Genomic DNA, 13563 nt, shown 5'->3' on the forward strand with positions numbered 1-13563 from the left:
TGAGGCTATGAGATGCTTACTGCTCCTTGTGAATCATTTGAGCTAACAAACAGGGAAACTGAGAAACTGGTAATGAATATCTGAGTGCTAAGCCTTCTTCAGTCTCCTGCTCCTCTCCCTCTTCCCTCAGAAACTAGCTCTTTTGCCTGGTCCAGGAGTAAAAGTCTGGTAGCCAAACCACCTGATTTCTTCCCAACACAGTTTCAAGTCTGATTTTTGGCTTTGGGCAGTTTCTGTCCCCCTTTCCGTCTGATACTTCCTCATAGTTTCTGCTCCTCCAGAGTCAAGAGGATAAGTAGGTCATGTAAAACCTCATTCCTGTAATGTACTGAACTGCTTGCTCCCTGCAACCTGGATTACTTGCTGTTGTTTCCAAAAGGGCAATTTGGCAGGTCGGTTCTTCTTTAAGGCAAATGACAGGGGAAAACCAAAAAAACCCCAAATCTGAGGTTTTAGTGTCTCTCAGAAGTCCCGGGGAGTTCCTATGCAAACTTCCTGCCATGCTGCTGGCTACATGGTATTTTTCCCTGAGTGTTGGTAATATGGCAGCTTGTAAAATGTGCTCAACCTTCCTCCTCTTTAGAGACATGGCTGAGGATTTGGCTGGGCCAGAGAAAGGCTTTTCCCAGGAGCAGGTTCCCTTTAATTCCCATGATGCCAGCTGGAAAAGATGATTGCTTCAGCAGGGGCCCATCCTGGCTTCTGGGGCTGGAGGCCAAGGTGCAGAGATTACCTCTGTGCTGAATTCAGGTAGGAGATTCTTGTGCCTCTAAATGCAGATGTTTAAGCATATGTATCCTATTGCTGAGGCCAGCCTTAATGCTGTGGGAAATGTATGAGATGATAAAACCTACATTATCTAGGATTTAGGATGTTTGCTTTGCAGAACAAGGGATTAGAGAATAGAAAGCTGAAATGACCATCTGTCTGCAGAAAAAGGATCCTGTGAATTTAAATTTCCATGGTTGTTTTCCCTAATCTGCTTGACTTTATTTGATATCTTCTATGAGAGCTGATGTCCTTGTGCCCCAAACACTAACATAGTTCATTTTCCACACATAGAAGTTTCCTTCAATTTATGTTTTTCTACAAGGAGTTGCAAAGTAACTGTAGAAACCATCTACTTATCTGTTGCTCTTGGAGTTTCTCATTGTTTGCAGTCCTATATCATCTTAGTGCTTCCAGCACCTTCCATCTCCACAGAATGAGAGCGGTGAGTGTGCACCTGGTTTTTGTATTGCTTCTACATCTCGTATTGAAATGCAATTGCCTCTGGGGTGGAATGACTCATACTGTTGAACCATATCACTGCACAATAGTTTAGATCAGGAAGTAGGTAGTTATACTGTGTGCTTATATACTGGCGTTGTCAATTTTTGCAATGTGATTGTGGATCTAATGGTATTTGATGTTTCTCTGTAGAGCTTCTGTTCCTGGAAGAAGAGGAACCTTGAGCTCTTGTTTTTAAATAAGCTTCTGGGCCTTGTGGCTATAGAGAAGAAATTTGGAAGTGTGTTAAAAGTGTAGCCTACAGATTCACAGTCCAGAAAGCTGAAAGCCCCAAGCTTATTAATTTTAAATCTCATTTTTAAGAGCAAATTATATTTCCCTTAAAATAGCAGAGACATAATACCTGCAAGGAGCCTGCAGATCCTTGGTTCTGTGGTGGAGCTGTGCACTGTGAAATGCAGAGGCCTCTGCTCACCTAACATAACCGATAGAGAGATGCTTAGAGGCTGAATGAAATCAAGTTATTTTCTTTGTTTTTAAACCTTTCCTGCTCTCATTCTTTGGCAGATGTAGCTCCAAAGGCAGAGAGCCTGCGTGTAGGAGCTTGATTCTGGGTATCTTCAGCAAGACAAAGAGGTTGCTGAGCACTAATCAGCGCTGGGGAAATGGCTTGCAGTTGTGCTGGTATTAGCATGTGTTCTCCAGAGGCTCACAGGTGTCTCAGACTGAAACACACCACACAGATTGGGGTTCTCATCCTTGTGCAGGCTGTCTTGCAGCATAGGAGTTTGAGATTTTTTTCTGCTGTTCTGTGTGTTTTCTTTTTTCTTTCTTTCTTTCTTTCTTCTTTTTTTTTTTTTTTTAATTTAAGCACAAACCAGCACTGCCACTTAGCATTTCCTTGTTTACAGCAAGGTGAGTCGTATTTACAGTGCTGGGGAATTTGTCAGGAGCTGCATTCTGCTCGTCATCTGTTTCTTCCCCATTTCAGAAAGCAATTAGCAGGCGGAGCATGTGAATAACAAAATGTGCTGGAAGGGGCTGTTCACCCAACTGTGCCGAACGAAGCGGCTGCCTGTCAGTCGCTGCAAGCGACTGACAGCTCTGACACCAGGGTACAACCAAGGTCCTGTAAACAGAGATGCCCTGGACCGGTAAGTCAGCAGAGGAGAGAAGAAAGAGATCCACATGAAATAGCAACTGGACTTCAGGGTGCGTGCGGAGGCTGTCTTGGGGCAAATAGTGACAATTAGGGGCATATAGCGTAGAGCTTGATCCTTCCTCTTTCCATGAAAGCTGATGAGTTGCACATGCAGACTTTTAACAGCATCCTGAGCAGTTACTATCTTCAAAAGGAAGAATAGAGGAAAAAACCTGATGTGCTGATTTCTGCTACTTCAGATGCAGCCTGGGCTGAGATAGCGTGTGTGACTGGCGTTTTAGCCAGGGGAGAGCTAAAAGATGTGGGACAACAGAGTAGTGTTTCATGGACATTTAAAAAGAAATTATCTACAAATATAAGTTAATATTTTACTTCAGTTGCGTGGGACGTTTCACTGCCCTTGGAGTTACCATACTGTGTTTGGATGCTGGATTCAATCAGGGAAGTGTGAAGCAGAGGGATCTTAGTCTGCTTTAAGTGCAAATGTCTGTGAAAACTTAAATATGGAGCTGCTACAGACTTTTCCATTATTCATGTATTGGACATCTTGCTCAAAGTATGGCCTTGATATCTCCAAAACTCAGCCTCTCCTCAATGTGTGTGGCTTGGGGAAGGGATGAGATTACCCCTCTTGTTTTAGAAAAGGAGCATGATAAGGCTTTTTGAGCTGTGAGACTGAAATATTTGTATGTTCTTTGTCCAGAGCTGTGCAAGTCTCAGAAGAGTAGGTCAGAGCAGTGCCTGGCAACTGGGAGGCTCGGGTTTCACTACTAACCCACTCTGGGAACTTGAGCACACTGCAAATCTAAAGCCTGCACTTATCACTTTGCTTCACAGAGATAGGTCTGGGCAATGAAGCTAATTTTCTGCAAAACACTCAGTGCGTGGACAGGCCCTGTTCTAAAACAGAAAATGCTGTCTCCCCAGGGTGAGGGACCAGAAGGCAAAGGAGGAGAGGAGAGAAAGAGCATCTTCTATCCCAGGCATTTGGATAATTCCAAATGTTTTCCTTCCCTCACAGATTTATTGTGCTGTCCTTCAAGCAAGTAGGTCGCCTGAAAAGCAGGCCCACTTCATATAGCTTTGCATCCATCCAGCTTACTATAAAATAATAATCATACCATTTAGAATCTGAAACCTGTCAGTCATTGCCCGAGGGTAGATGCGCGCTTGAAAGGAAAAGGTAAGAGTGTTTGTTCTGGGCAAGAAGGCAGCAGGGAGGATGGAGCTGAATGCAGGTGACAGCTTCTGAACCTGATGCTTTCTGACGGGCAGTGGCTGCTCCCTCCATCAGCCGGTACCTGCGGGAATCCATCAGGTTTCCCACCTGAGGCCATGGTGTAAGAGTGAGCGAAGCTTTGGCTACTCAGGCAGCACAGTGAACAACCTGGGCACGAGCTTGTGTGTGCAACTTTGTGGGTCGATCTGGAGCTGGGTCTCAGGGAAGATATGGACTGAAGAGCAGCCTTCCCAGGAGGGGCTGTGGGCAGAAGCCCCCTTCGGTTAATCCAGACGTGTTTATGGCAGTAGTTTCCCTAGTGGGAACGGCGCTGTACATCACACAGATTAGAAACGATTGTCTTCGCCGGGCCGTGTCCCAGTGGAGCACTTGCTCCTTTCATTCCTGTTTTGTCTGCTTGTCTCTTGGCTGCTGGTAGAGAATGCTTGCATGTATCAGAACTAATCAGGGCAATATTTAATTTACCTGAACAGATACGGGCTTCTGAACTGTCGCAAGAAACAAAAACATAGCGTGGTGCTGGTGCCACAGCTTGCAGGCCTGAAGTGAAGCATCGTGACCAACCAGGCCTCAGTGCCCTGCTGTTCTGATCCTTTGTCATATGCTGGTGTTGAACAGTTGCATTTGTTGGAACAGAGATGGGAGGAGAAGCTGGGTCAGCATCGAACATGACATTAAACTGAGTGTTTGCAGACCCAATTTATTTAGTTCTAGGGACACTTTGGGCCAGTGTGAAAATGTCCTCTGTGCAAGTGGAGCCCTGTGGCCCCAGCAAAAGTCCAGATCCCATTCCCATCTCTGTCGTCACGCCTGTGTGAGAGAAGCATTGCAGCAGCTGTGCAAAAGGGCCTTGAGATTCATCAACAAAGCGCTTATTTAGAAGTGAGATGTTTGTTGTTTTTATAATAGTGTGTTCCTTTGAAATGATGGGCTCAGCTCCTTGGCAGAGGATGCCGCTGGATGCGAACGCCACGCACAGCCCGCACGTCTGCAGACACCGCGGACACAAACGCTCTCCGTGCTGGAGACGGCCCAACTTGCAAAGCTCAGCTCTGTATTCCTGCAGGAAGAGCGCACGTTTGCGCGTCTCTGCTTGAGTCCAAATGCTGTGCCGTTTCCTGCCCGTGCGTATGTCATCGGTGCATGCCATGAATAAGATTGCTCTGAGTCTGTGTGCTCCTGCAAGCACTGTAGTCCTTTAGGTTTCAGTCAGGGCTCGAACTGTTTTCTTCCTGAAGGGGCTTGGGCAGTCCCTCACCTGGAACACGGTCTGTTCACAGCTGGAGTAAGACTTCAGCTCGCTTTTGGCTGGTCTGCTTTAGGAGATTTGTCTCTCTCTTTCTAGATGGGAATGAGTAGCTGGGAGACAAGGGAGGAAAGAGGAACGAAGTGTTCATAATGAGTAAATGTTAAATTTCTGTTTATGAAAAGGTCGTTTGATAAGTTGGTAGCCATTTAAACAGCACTCTTAATAAAATACAGTCTCTCCGAAAGGCCAGTTCAATTCTGTGCCATACATGGATTTGCAGTATCGGAGATGGATGAGATCTCTCCTCTGCTTTCAGGAGAAACAATTTATTTACAGGGTGAGGCTGTCAGACCTGCATGAACACTGCCAAACCCTGCAGGTCTGCAGAATAAGCTTTTGTTTGGTTTGTATTTCTAGCATCTTCCTTCAGCCAAAGTGGTCCTGCTTGAGCCGCCAGCCTTGTTCTGAGAAGTATTAGATGGTCAAAAGACAGGCCCTGTTCTCGCCTGCCAGCGAGTCCTGACTGATGCTGCCTGTGTTTGGCAGTGTGCTGCGTGGGATGGCTCGGAGCAGAAATGAGTGCTGCAAAGGTGTTGTTGCTTGAACCTCCATAGAGAACCAAAGCCTGATTTCTCTCTTTAGCTGGGAATTAGTTTGGGGAGTGACTCACTCTGCTGCCAAAGTAGCTAATGCTGCCTGCAGGATTATCCTGGCCGCTGCAGCTTGGACTCCTCACATCGTTCTCACATTGTTCCAGTTACTCAAGTGAGTGACACTTGGCCTTATTTAAAATTTGTGATTGTAGCTGCTTTTTCTTTGCTGCTTGCTAAGCTAATGAGGTGATCAAAGAGGAAGGCAGGAGGATCCACTGGGAAAAGTCAGAGATCTTTCATGGCATTGCCAGAATGCCAGAGCTCAACCTGGTCTAGCTTGTGGCATCATTTTTTACCAGGAAAGATCAAACACCATAAGCCTTGCATCTACTCTCTATAGGAGATTAATGTTTCTGTTCCACTGGAGCCTATGGCTCAGAAATAATGACCTGGTGAGAGGCACACCAAAATAGTGCATGGAAAGGTCATAGTAACAATTACAGGAGAGTAATAAAAGCAATTAAGTATTCACAGCAGCTTATTCCTTTGTAAGGGTGGAGATATCCCATTTTAGAGAGGAGCAGAGGTCATGCTGCTGAAAGATGACGAGCATATTTGATGTGGCAAGTGATGGATTCCCTGACTGGAGCAGGGCGAGCATCCTTTTTGTCTGTGTTCAGGGTGGTGCAGGAGCAGGAGTAAGCATAGATTATGAAGAAGCCTTCCCTCACACCTGCTCTGAAGGCTGTGAGGCAAGGAGCTGCAGGACTGCCTCATGCTCTGGAGGGGAATCGAGCGTCTGTGCCAAATCCCCGTGGTGGTACCAGTCCTCTAGGACTGGGGAGCAGCAGCAGCATCCTGGAGCTTTCAGCATCCTCAGTGTGAAGATGCACATCCTCTGTAGCTTCGACATCTAATTCTGCAGCTGCGATGCCTCTCCATTCCTGGGCTGAATCTAGTGGGTTGGGAACATTCCTAACACCAGAGGCTTTATCGGCTGCGCTGCAGGCTTGTTCCTTCCTGTCTGCCAAAAGGTTTGTAGCCTGCATCCTCTCCTATGCAAAGGCAACGTTTCGCTGCCAAGGTGATGGTGTAACTGAGATTTAAGGCCTGTGTGTGTGCAAAACCCTGCAGTGTTTGAAATGGAAGTAGAAACACAGTCATCCTCAATCTGTTTTTTTTGTATGATTCACAAGGGGACTTCTGGGCCTTGAAAAGCAGAAGCGTATCCCATGCCAATAGATAAATGTTGCAGCTCTTACTGGTGCATTAACAGTGTTTTCAGTGCAGGATTGATACCAAAGCATTGTGGGGGGGGATGTATGCACATCCCATCAGCTTCATCAATGACAGTGTTGTTGCTGTTGAAATGGGTGAGGAAGCAGGCTCAGAGTTAAGCGCCTTGCACATTTGGAGTCGGTGGCAGAGCTGGAAATAGGACCCTGGTGCCTTGGCTCTCAATCCTCTGCTAATCACAGCATCGGAGGTGAGATGAAAGCCTTCTCCAATCTTCTACTGCTGGTGCCCAGGGCTGGGAGGCACATCTTCTCCCTCTTGGAGCGGAGGTATGGATGGAGGGCTGTCAGTGCTGTCTGGGGCTGGAGAAACTCCTCGTGCTGCTCATCTAGGATGCTGTGGGGATGTCTTGCTGAGTTGGAGGGCCTGGAGTAACGCTCCCTGCTATTAACCCCAGACTGCTTTTGTTTAGCTGTCTGATTCTATCAGAAAGCAGTGTGCGTCTCTCCCTTTTTGTTGTCAGTGGTGGTGGGGTTTTTGTTTAACAGCAATTTCGCCTTTGTTGCCAAAGCTGCAAGTAGGGCTGGGCCAAGTGAGGAAGTGTAATTAAAGTTTGCTCAGACAAAGGCGTTTGGTGACGAGATGCAGTGTTGCTGAATCCACAAGGGGCACAATTAACTGATAAGAGTAAACTAATTGTTATTCATATTAAATTAGGGCACAGGTGATTTGGAAAATCTATAGACACTCCCATATGCTTTGTGATTTTGCATTGCAGATTATGGTTTTATAAGGCCCTTCTGGGATTCGGATTATAGAGGCAAAGTGTGGAGCTGTATCTAAACTGAACATACTCTTTCCTGATTAACTACATGATAAAAACATAAATGTGCACATCAGAGGATTTATCACTGTGTTTGCATACCAATTTTCCTTTCCAGGCGTGAACACAACAGTTTTTTTATAGATCCAAGTGATTCTGCTTAGTGGCAGCTGGGTAAACCCAGACAAGGTGATGTGATTCCCATGTTGTCACGTAATAGTTTTGAGATGGAGGTTAATAGCAGGGAATAGGCATATGGCAGGGATGTCACTGCCACAGGAGTGGAAGGAGATGGTGAGATATTTGCCGCTTGTTCTTTTGTGCTGCGCTGTCACGGCCTGTGAATATTTGTAGGCAAGAGGCTGCAGGGCCGTGCTCACCTTGGCAGGATGAGGTGAGGCTGCAAAGAGGTGCAGTTTGCCTGCACGCTGCAGGGGAATGGCAGGCTGCTTGCGCTTTTGGAGCAATTCTGCATCAGGCTCTGTTGGTTTAAAAGAGCTCTGAAATGAATATTTATAAACGGGACACGAAAAAACAGTCTAAATTGCTTGTGTGATCTTGGGACATGTGAGAGATTATGATTATTTATGCGTTTCTATGTTTCGCTTTATCAGTTTATTGTGTTGCAATCCCAGAGTGTCAGAAGCTGCTCTTGAAGGAAGTTCTCTCTCAGTAAGATCCAAAGCTGCCTGGTGAAGCAGTGGTAGAAAATGTGGGGACAACAGAGCAGGAAATGGGGCAGAGCATGTGTCAACAGAGCGGCTACAATATTAAGGCAGAGAGAAATGCAGGCCTTTGGCATGGACTTGCTGGTAGGTCTCCTGAGCCCTAAAACCAAAATGGCCCTGTGACTCTGTCATCTGGGATTCCACATTTGGGGTTGTCTCGCTTAACACACCAGGAAACCCAACAATAATTCCAGCGGCACATGCGTGTTCTTGTTCTCTCTGTGGCATCCAGAGCAAAGACAGGAGTTTCTGACCCATGTGATGGGTGCGTGGAGGATTAGGTGGAATTTGCTTAATTACAAAGCAGTGTGGAGAGAGCTGGATCGCTGTTTATGTTTGTTTGCTAAGAGGGTGCTTCCCAATAAATTAAAATCCCTCAGAGAACAGTTTGGATGTATGTGATTTAGCACCGTCTGGGTTGCACTAGTCTCTGAACAATCTCTGCCTTGGATTCTGGCCAGGATAACGATCGGAGAAAGGCTGTAGCTGGACAAGGAGTCCAGGGGTTATTGAATCACTCCTGCCAACTCCCAGCGATGTGCTAAACCATTTCCTTTTAGATGTTCCCCTGAGTTAGGTTTACCTACGATGGGTCTTTAGCCCATGAATAGTTTTTTCCACGATATTAGGAAGCACCACGGTCCAAGGGGAGCTCCGTGCAGAGTGTGGCTCTCCTTCCCTGGGCTCTGAACTGAGACAGGGTCTGTATCTCAGCAGTGCAGAGAAGAGGGGTCCTGCTTTAGACTGAGGTATCTCTACTGGAGGAGATCCCACTGGTAAAATGCCAGGCTAGGGCTTAACTCGTTTGCCGATTTGAAGGGGAGAGCACCACCTGCTGATACATCACCACGGCTTTGCTTTTGCTCTGACCTGCTCCTCACTGTGTTCTGCATCCATCTGTGAAGGGCACGCCGAATCCACACATCTCGTGCGTGTAAATGCCCTCCCTGCGCGGACAGAGCCTTGATGGGGTGAAACGGCTCCTGACAGGCAGCACTGCCAGGGAAGAGAGCATCTCCCTGGCTTGGCTTCAGGGTAAAGATGGGCGCTACACGGGGAATGGTTTTCCTCCAAAGGCCCTTTTGGACATCCATCATATTAGGTGGATCAGTGCCTGGCCCGTCTTCCAAAGCCTGTTGCTGGTGTCTGGTTCCTTGGCTCTGCCCAGCCGGGAAGGGCTGAGTGATCAGTCTGTGCCCGTCCGCTGCTCGCTCGAAGGCTGGTTGCAGAAATTGAGCTGGGTGATGAGGAAACATCTCTGATAGCTTGTGTGGGTGAAACCTGTGAGATAGACTCTTTAAGTGGAACATAAGGAGATTTTGGATGGGATGACAGCTTTTATTGTTGCTTGCTGCACCTTCAGTAGAAGAAAAACAAACCTTGGCTTCAGAGGAGATTTGTCGCTGAATTATCTGCCAGTCCTCCTTGTCCCCGTCCCCCCCCCCAACCCCCCCAAAGCCCAACAGACTAAAAGGCTGGTAATTGCTCTCTGTAGCACAGCAACAAGGGCAATAGTTGCTGGAAGCAGTCTGTGCAAATAGAAGAATATGTTGTTCCACCCCATAAGAAGCATGTGCTCTGCTTGAAAACCTGCTGGCCTCTGGCCCTTGGAGAATAACAGCTGGGCTAGCGGGTGCTTGATGGGGGATTTTTTTGGCCCGGTATGCACATGTCAACCCAAGTAGGAGCAAGGATCCGTTTCAGAGCGTGGGATGGACAGCGGTGCTTAAGGGAGCACCATAAATAGGTTGAGGGGTTTTGTTGCATGGAGAGTTAACACAAGTGGTTAGGTTGATTTGTGGTAATGAGCCGCTACTGCTCAGCCCTCCTGTGGGAAGAAGGGGAATTGCCTAAGATTGGCAAAGGGGCCAAACTTGGAGGGTTTTTTTCTCCGTGGCCTCTCCCAGAGCCTTCACATCTGCACAACAAGGTAAGTGAGACTATCAAATGATGTTCTTCCTTCCTAATGTCAGGGTTGGCTCTGCAGACCTCAGGCACATCATTTCAAAAACTGATCCGTCTCTTTCCTTGTCCTGTTTCTGTAGATATTTGTATCTCAAGTCTGGCACCACAAGGCAGTAATAATGTGGAGTCCAGCCTATGGGCCAAGGAAACTCCCAGAAAGCCTGAGGTGAGGTAGTTCCCATGTTCAGGCTGCCTGAGGCCTGAAAACAAGACAGAGTGGAGCTGTGACTGGAGTAGCAGGGGAGGAAACATGAACCACATCAGCCCTTGGGTTGCTCCAGCTGGTACGCTGCTCCCCCCCAGCAGCCCAGCCCTGTGCTTGTGCGTGCACCGCTGAAACGTACCCTGTTATTTGCTGAGTATTTGCCCTCGCGCTCTTCCCTTTGCCCTGCGCTGCCTCGGCTAATGAGGTTATTGTTTAGCCAGAGAGAGGCATCCGCTCGTGTTTGTGCCTGGCTGCAGCGCGGTTCCAAGCAGAGATCCTCCTGACAGCGCCAGATGGCGAGCCGCGAGCGTGGGGAAGAGGGGGGAAAGGAGCCGCAGCTCTGTCCCCTCCCGGGAAAAAGCCTGGTGGGAATGTGTCTGCCCCAGCTCTGCTGCTGCTTTGGAGTCTGGAAGGGGGAGATGGAGCACAGTCAAGGAGTGGGCCTCGGGATGGCTGGGGTGGGCAGTGTGTCAGGCTGGGAGCATCTAGTTTAGGTTTTCTTGTGCCTCCAGTCCTGTGGTAATGAACCTTACATAAACCTAGCCGGAAGCACAGCATTAATATTTAAAAAATGACATTTAAGGTATTAAATATATGCTACGTTCCCCAGAAGAATATCTATGTGTGTGTGTGCGCGTGCACATGCTTGGGGCTTTGTTTTCCTTTTTATAGTGTATTGTTGCGTGTATGTATTTTACTTGGGGTATTCTGTGCTATAATAAGAAGGGGGAGGGAGCGGGAAAATACTGCTCTGTTTATATACACTGCTGTCAACAGCGATGCTGCATGTTTCAGATTTGCATCCTCTGTGAAGCACTCTGGATTCCAGGCAAACACCACCCTTCCCCCCTTTATCCCGAGATCCTTTGGGAGGATTGCCTGAGCCTCTCCTCCCATACGCCTCTTACCCTCTCCTGGAATTTGGCTCTGGTGAATGTGGCACACTCCGTACCCAGCATGCAAACAAGTCGATATGCTAAGGTTCAAAGGGACAACCTTGGAAAATGTCAGAGCGGTGTCTCTGCACCATTGTTCTGCTGCTCTGATCACAAAAAGGAGCTCTCAGCGAGTCAGGCTGTAATTTTCAGGCAGGGGGAGAGGGGAAGGATGCAGCAATGCCCCTCTCTCTGTGTCTATGTCTCTCCTGAGCTTCTTTGACACTTTTCCCAATGTCTTTCACCTTCGTGAGTCTTCGGAAACACTGATGCAGGGCTGAGCCTGAAATGTTACTGCTCACCCATAGTTTTCATAAATCTCAGGTGTAGCACACCTCCTTTCCCTCCTCCCTGAGCTTTTATGTGGTTAGGTTATGTGGCAGCGGTGTTTTTCTGTCTCTTCTCCCTTGTTTTCCCCTCTCTCACCCAGCCCTGAAATAGTCAATGAATGTGCCCTTTCTTATCTCTTGATACAGGCCTCGAGGGACAGTTCCTTCCTATCCATCTCCTGAATGCTGTAAGAGTAGGTAGCTTGGGACATGCTGGAAAAGCGCTGGGTCTGAATCCGCCCTTTTGATATAAGTGGACATTATGCATTTTTAATAGACATAGAGTTCAGTGAAACCCTTAGTACTAGCTGAATTGGCACAAAATTCCCAGGCAAATAGTCTTTGGAGCCGATCTCTCCCTAGGTACCTTGCAGAAAATGAGACCAAGGACAAAAAAAGGACCATGTTCCCTTTGATTGCAAGAACTGCCTTGTTTTGCAGAGGAGGTGGCTGAGGAGAAGCTAGCCCGGCTGTGCAGTCTCTTTAGCTGTGCATGAAGGATTCTGGATTGGCAGTCCTTGTTCATCCTTCTCCAACCACAGAGCAGGTGCAGTTTGAGGGGAGAGGCTGTTAACAAAGTGCCTTCCTTCAAGCATCACCCTCTGTGGAGGCATCATCTCCCTGGTTTGTCCAGTGCAGGCCCTGCCAGTCTCAGCAAAGCTCACTTCCAGCCGAGGCAGAGGCTTGGGGCCGTGCGTGGAGTCCTCCAGCTTGCTTCCCTTCAGGAGGGAAGAGTATGGGAGCCGCTCTCCGTGGCCCTGTGATGGTGCAGTTAGGATGTGTTGGTATGTCTTGATGTTTGATAATTTGTGGGTGATGCTTTGACTTCCAAGCAACATAACAGACATCTCTGCTCCCAGGTACCCCTCAAGGTGCACAAGTTAAAACTGGGGTCTGAACGCTGTAAATTCAAAACAAAAAGCCCCGTGAAAACGGTGGGAATCACTGGTGAAGATCACTGAGATTGCTCCACAATGTGGACCTCAGGTCCCTGAGTACTGAAGCTTTTCACAGTAACTGGAAGGTTGTGTTTTTAATTTGTCGTTCCTTTTTTGGTAAAGCGTAAGTAAATCTCCCTATACCTCCAGGTTACCATGGCACTGTAACCCTACCAGATCTGGAAGAGTGGGAGTAAGAAGGGAGTAGCTGTAGCTGTGGATCTGTGCGTGTCCACTGTGGAACGTGTAACCAGGAAGAGAGGGTGGTATGTGGAGGGGGTTGATCTGGTTGGAAGCAGGAGAGCAGGCGGCAGCAGCAGGTAACAGGTAACTCGCCCCCAACCTCGAGAGTGACTTTTGGCTCGTGTTAAACTGTCCAGCTGCGAGCGTGGCATTCGGAGACATACGTACTGTGGTGTTCAGCCATCTCGGAGAAATCTGCTGCTGAGCATGAGTCAGCCCTGCCTGGGTTAACTATTAAAGGGCAGTATCAGGAGATAAGATCTTTACTCTGGTCCCCAGCCCCTTCAAGCCCTGTGTCCTCTAGGGGGTCCCTATGAAGGATGGGAGCATCCCTAGGGTCCTGCTGCATTGTTAGAGGTCACACAAGTGTCCTGTCTGCCCTCTGGGCTTGGTGCAATTGTCCCCAGATTAGGGGCAGCCCTAGTCACACCCAGAGCCCCCTTCTCATGGGGGAAGCATGTTCATGCTGTCCCGTGCCCAGTGCCGGGGCCCTTAGTCAGCTGCCAGGGCAGACGTGGGGGTACCTCACTGTTTGGGTAGGGATGGCTGAGTGGGGCCATGCAAAGACATGGTGTTAGATAGAAGAGGAGCTGCACGAGATCTAATGAGTGTTACCCACTGCTGGCAAAGCCCAAGTGAACTCAGCCTGGGAGCCATCACTCCAGGCACGGAGACATGCACTACGAG

Source organism: Strix uralensis, chromosome 26 (assembly GCF_047716275.1).
Source record: "Strix uralensis isolate ZFMK-TIS-50842 chromosome 26, bStrUra1, whole genome shotgun sequence".
NCBI lineage: Eukaryota > Metazoa > Chordata > Aves > Strigiformes > Strigidae > Strix > Strix uralensis.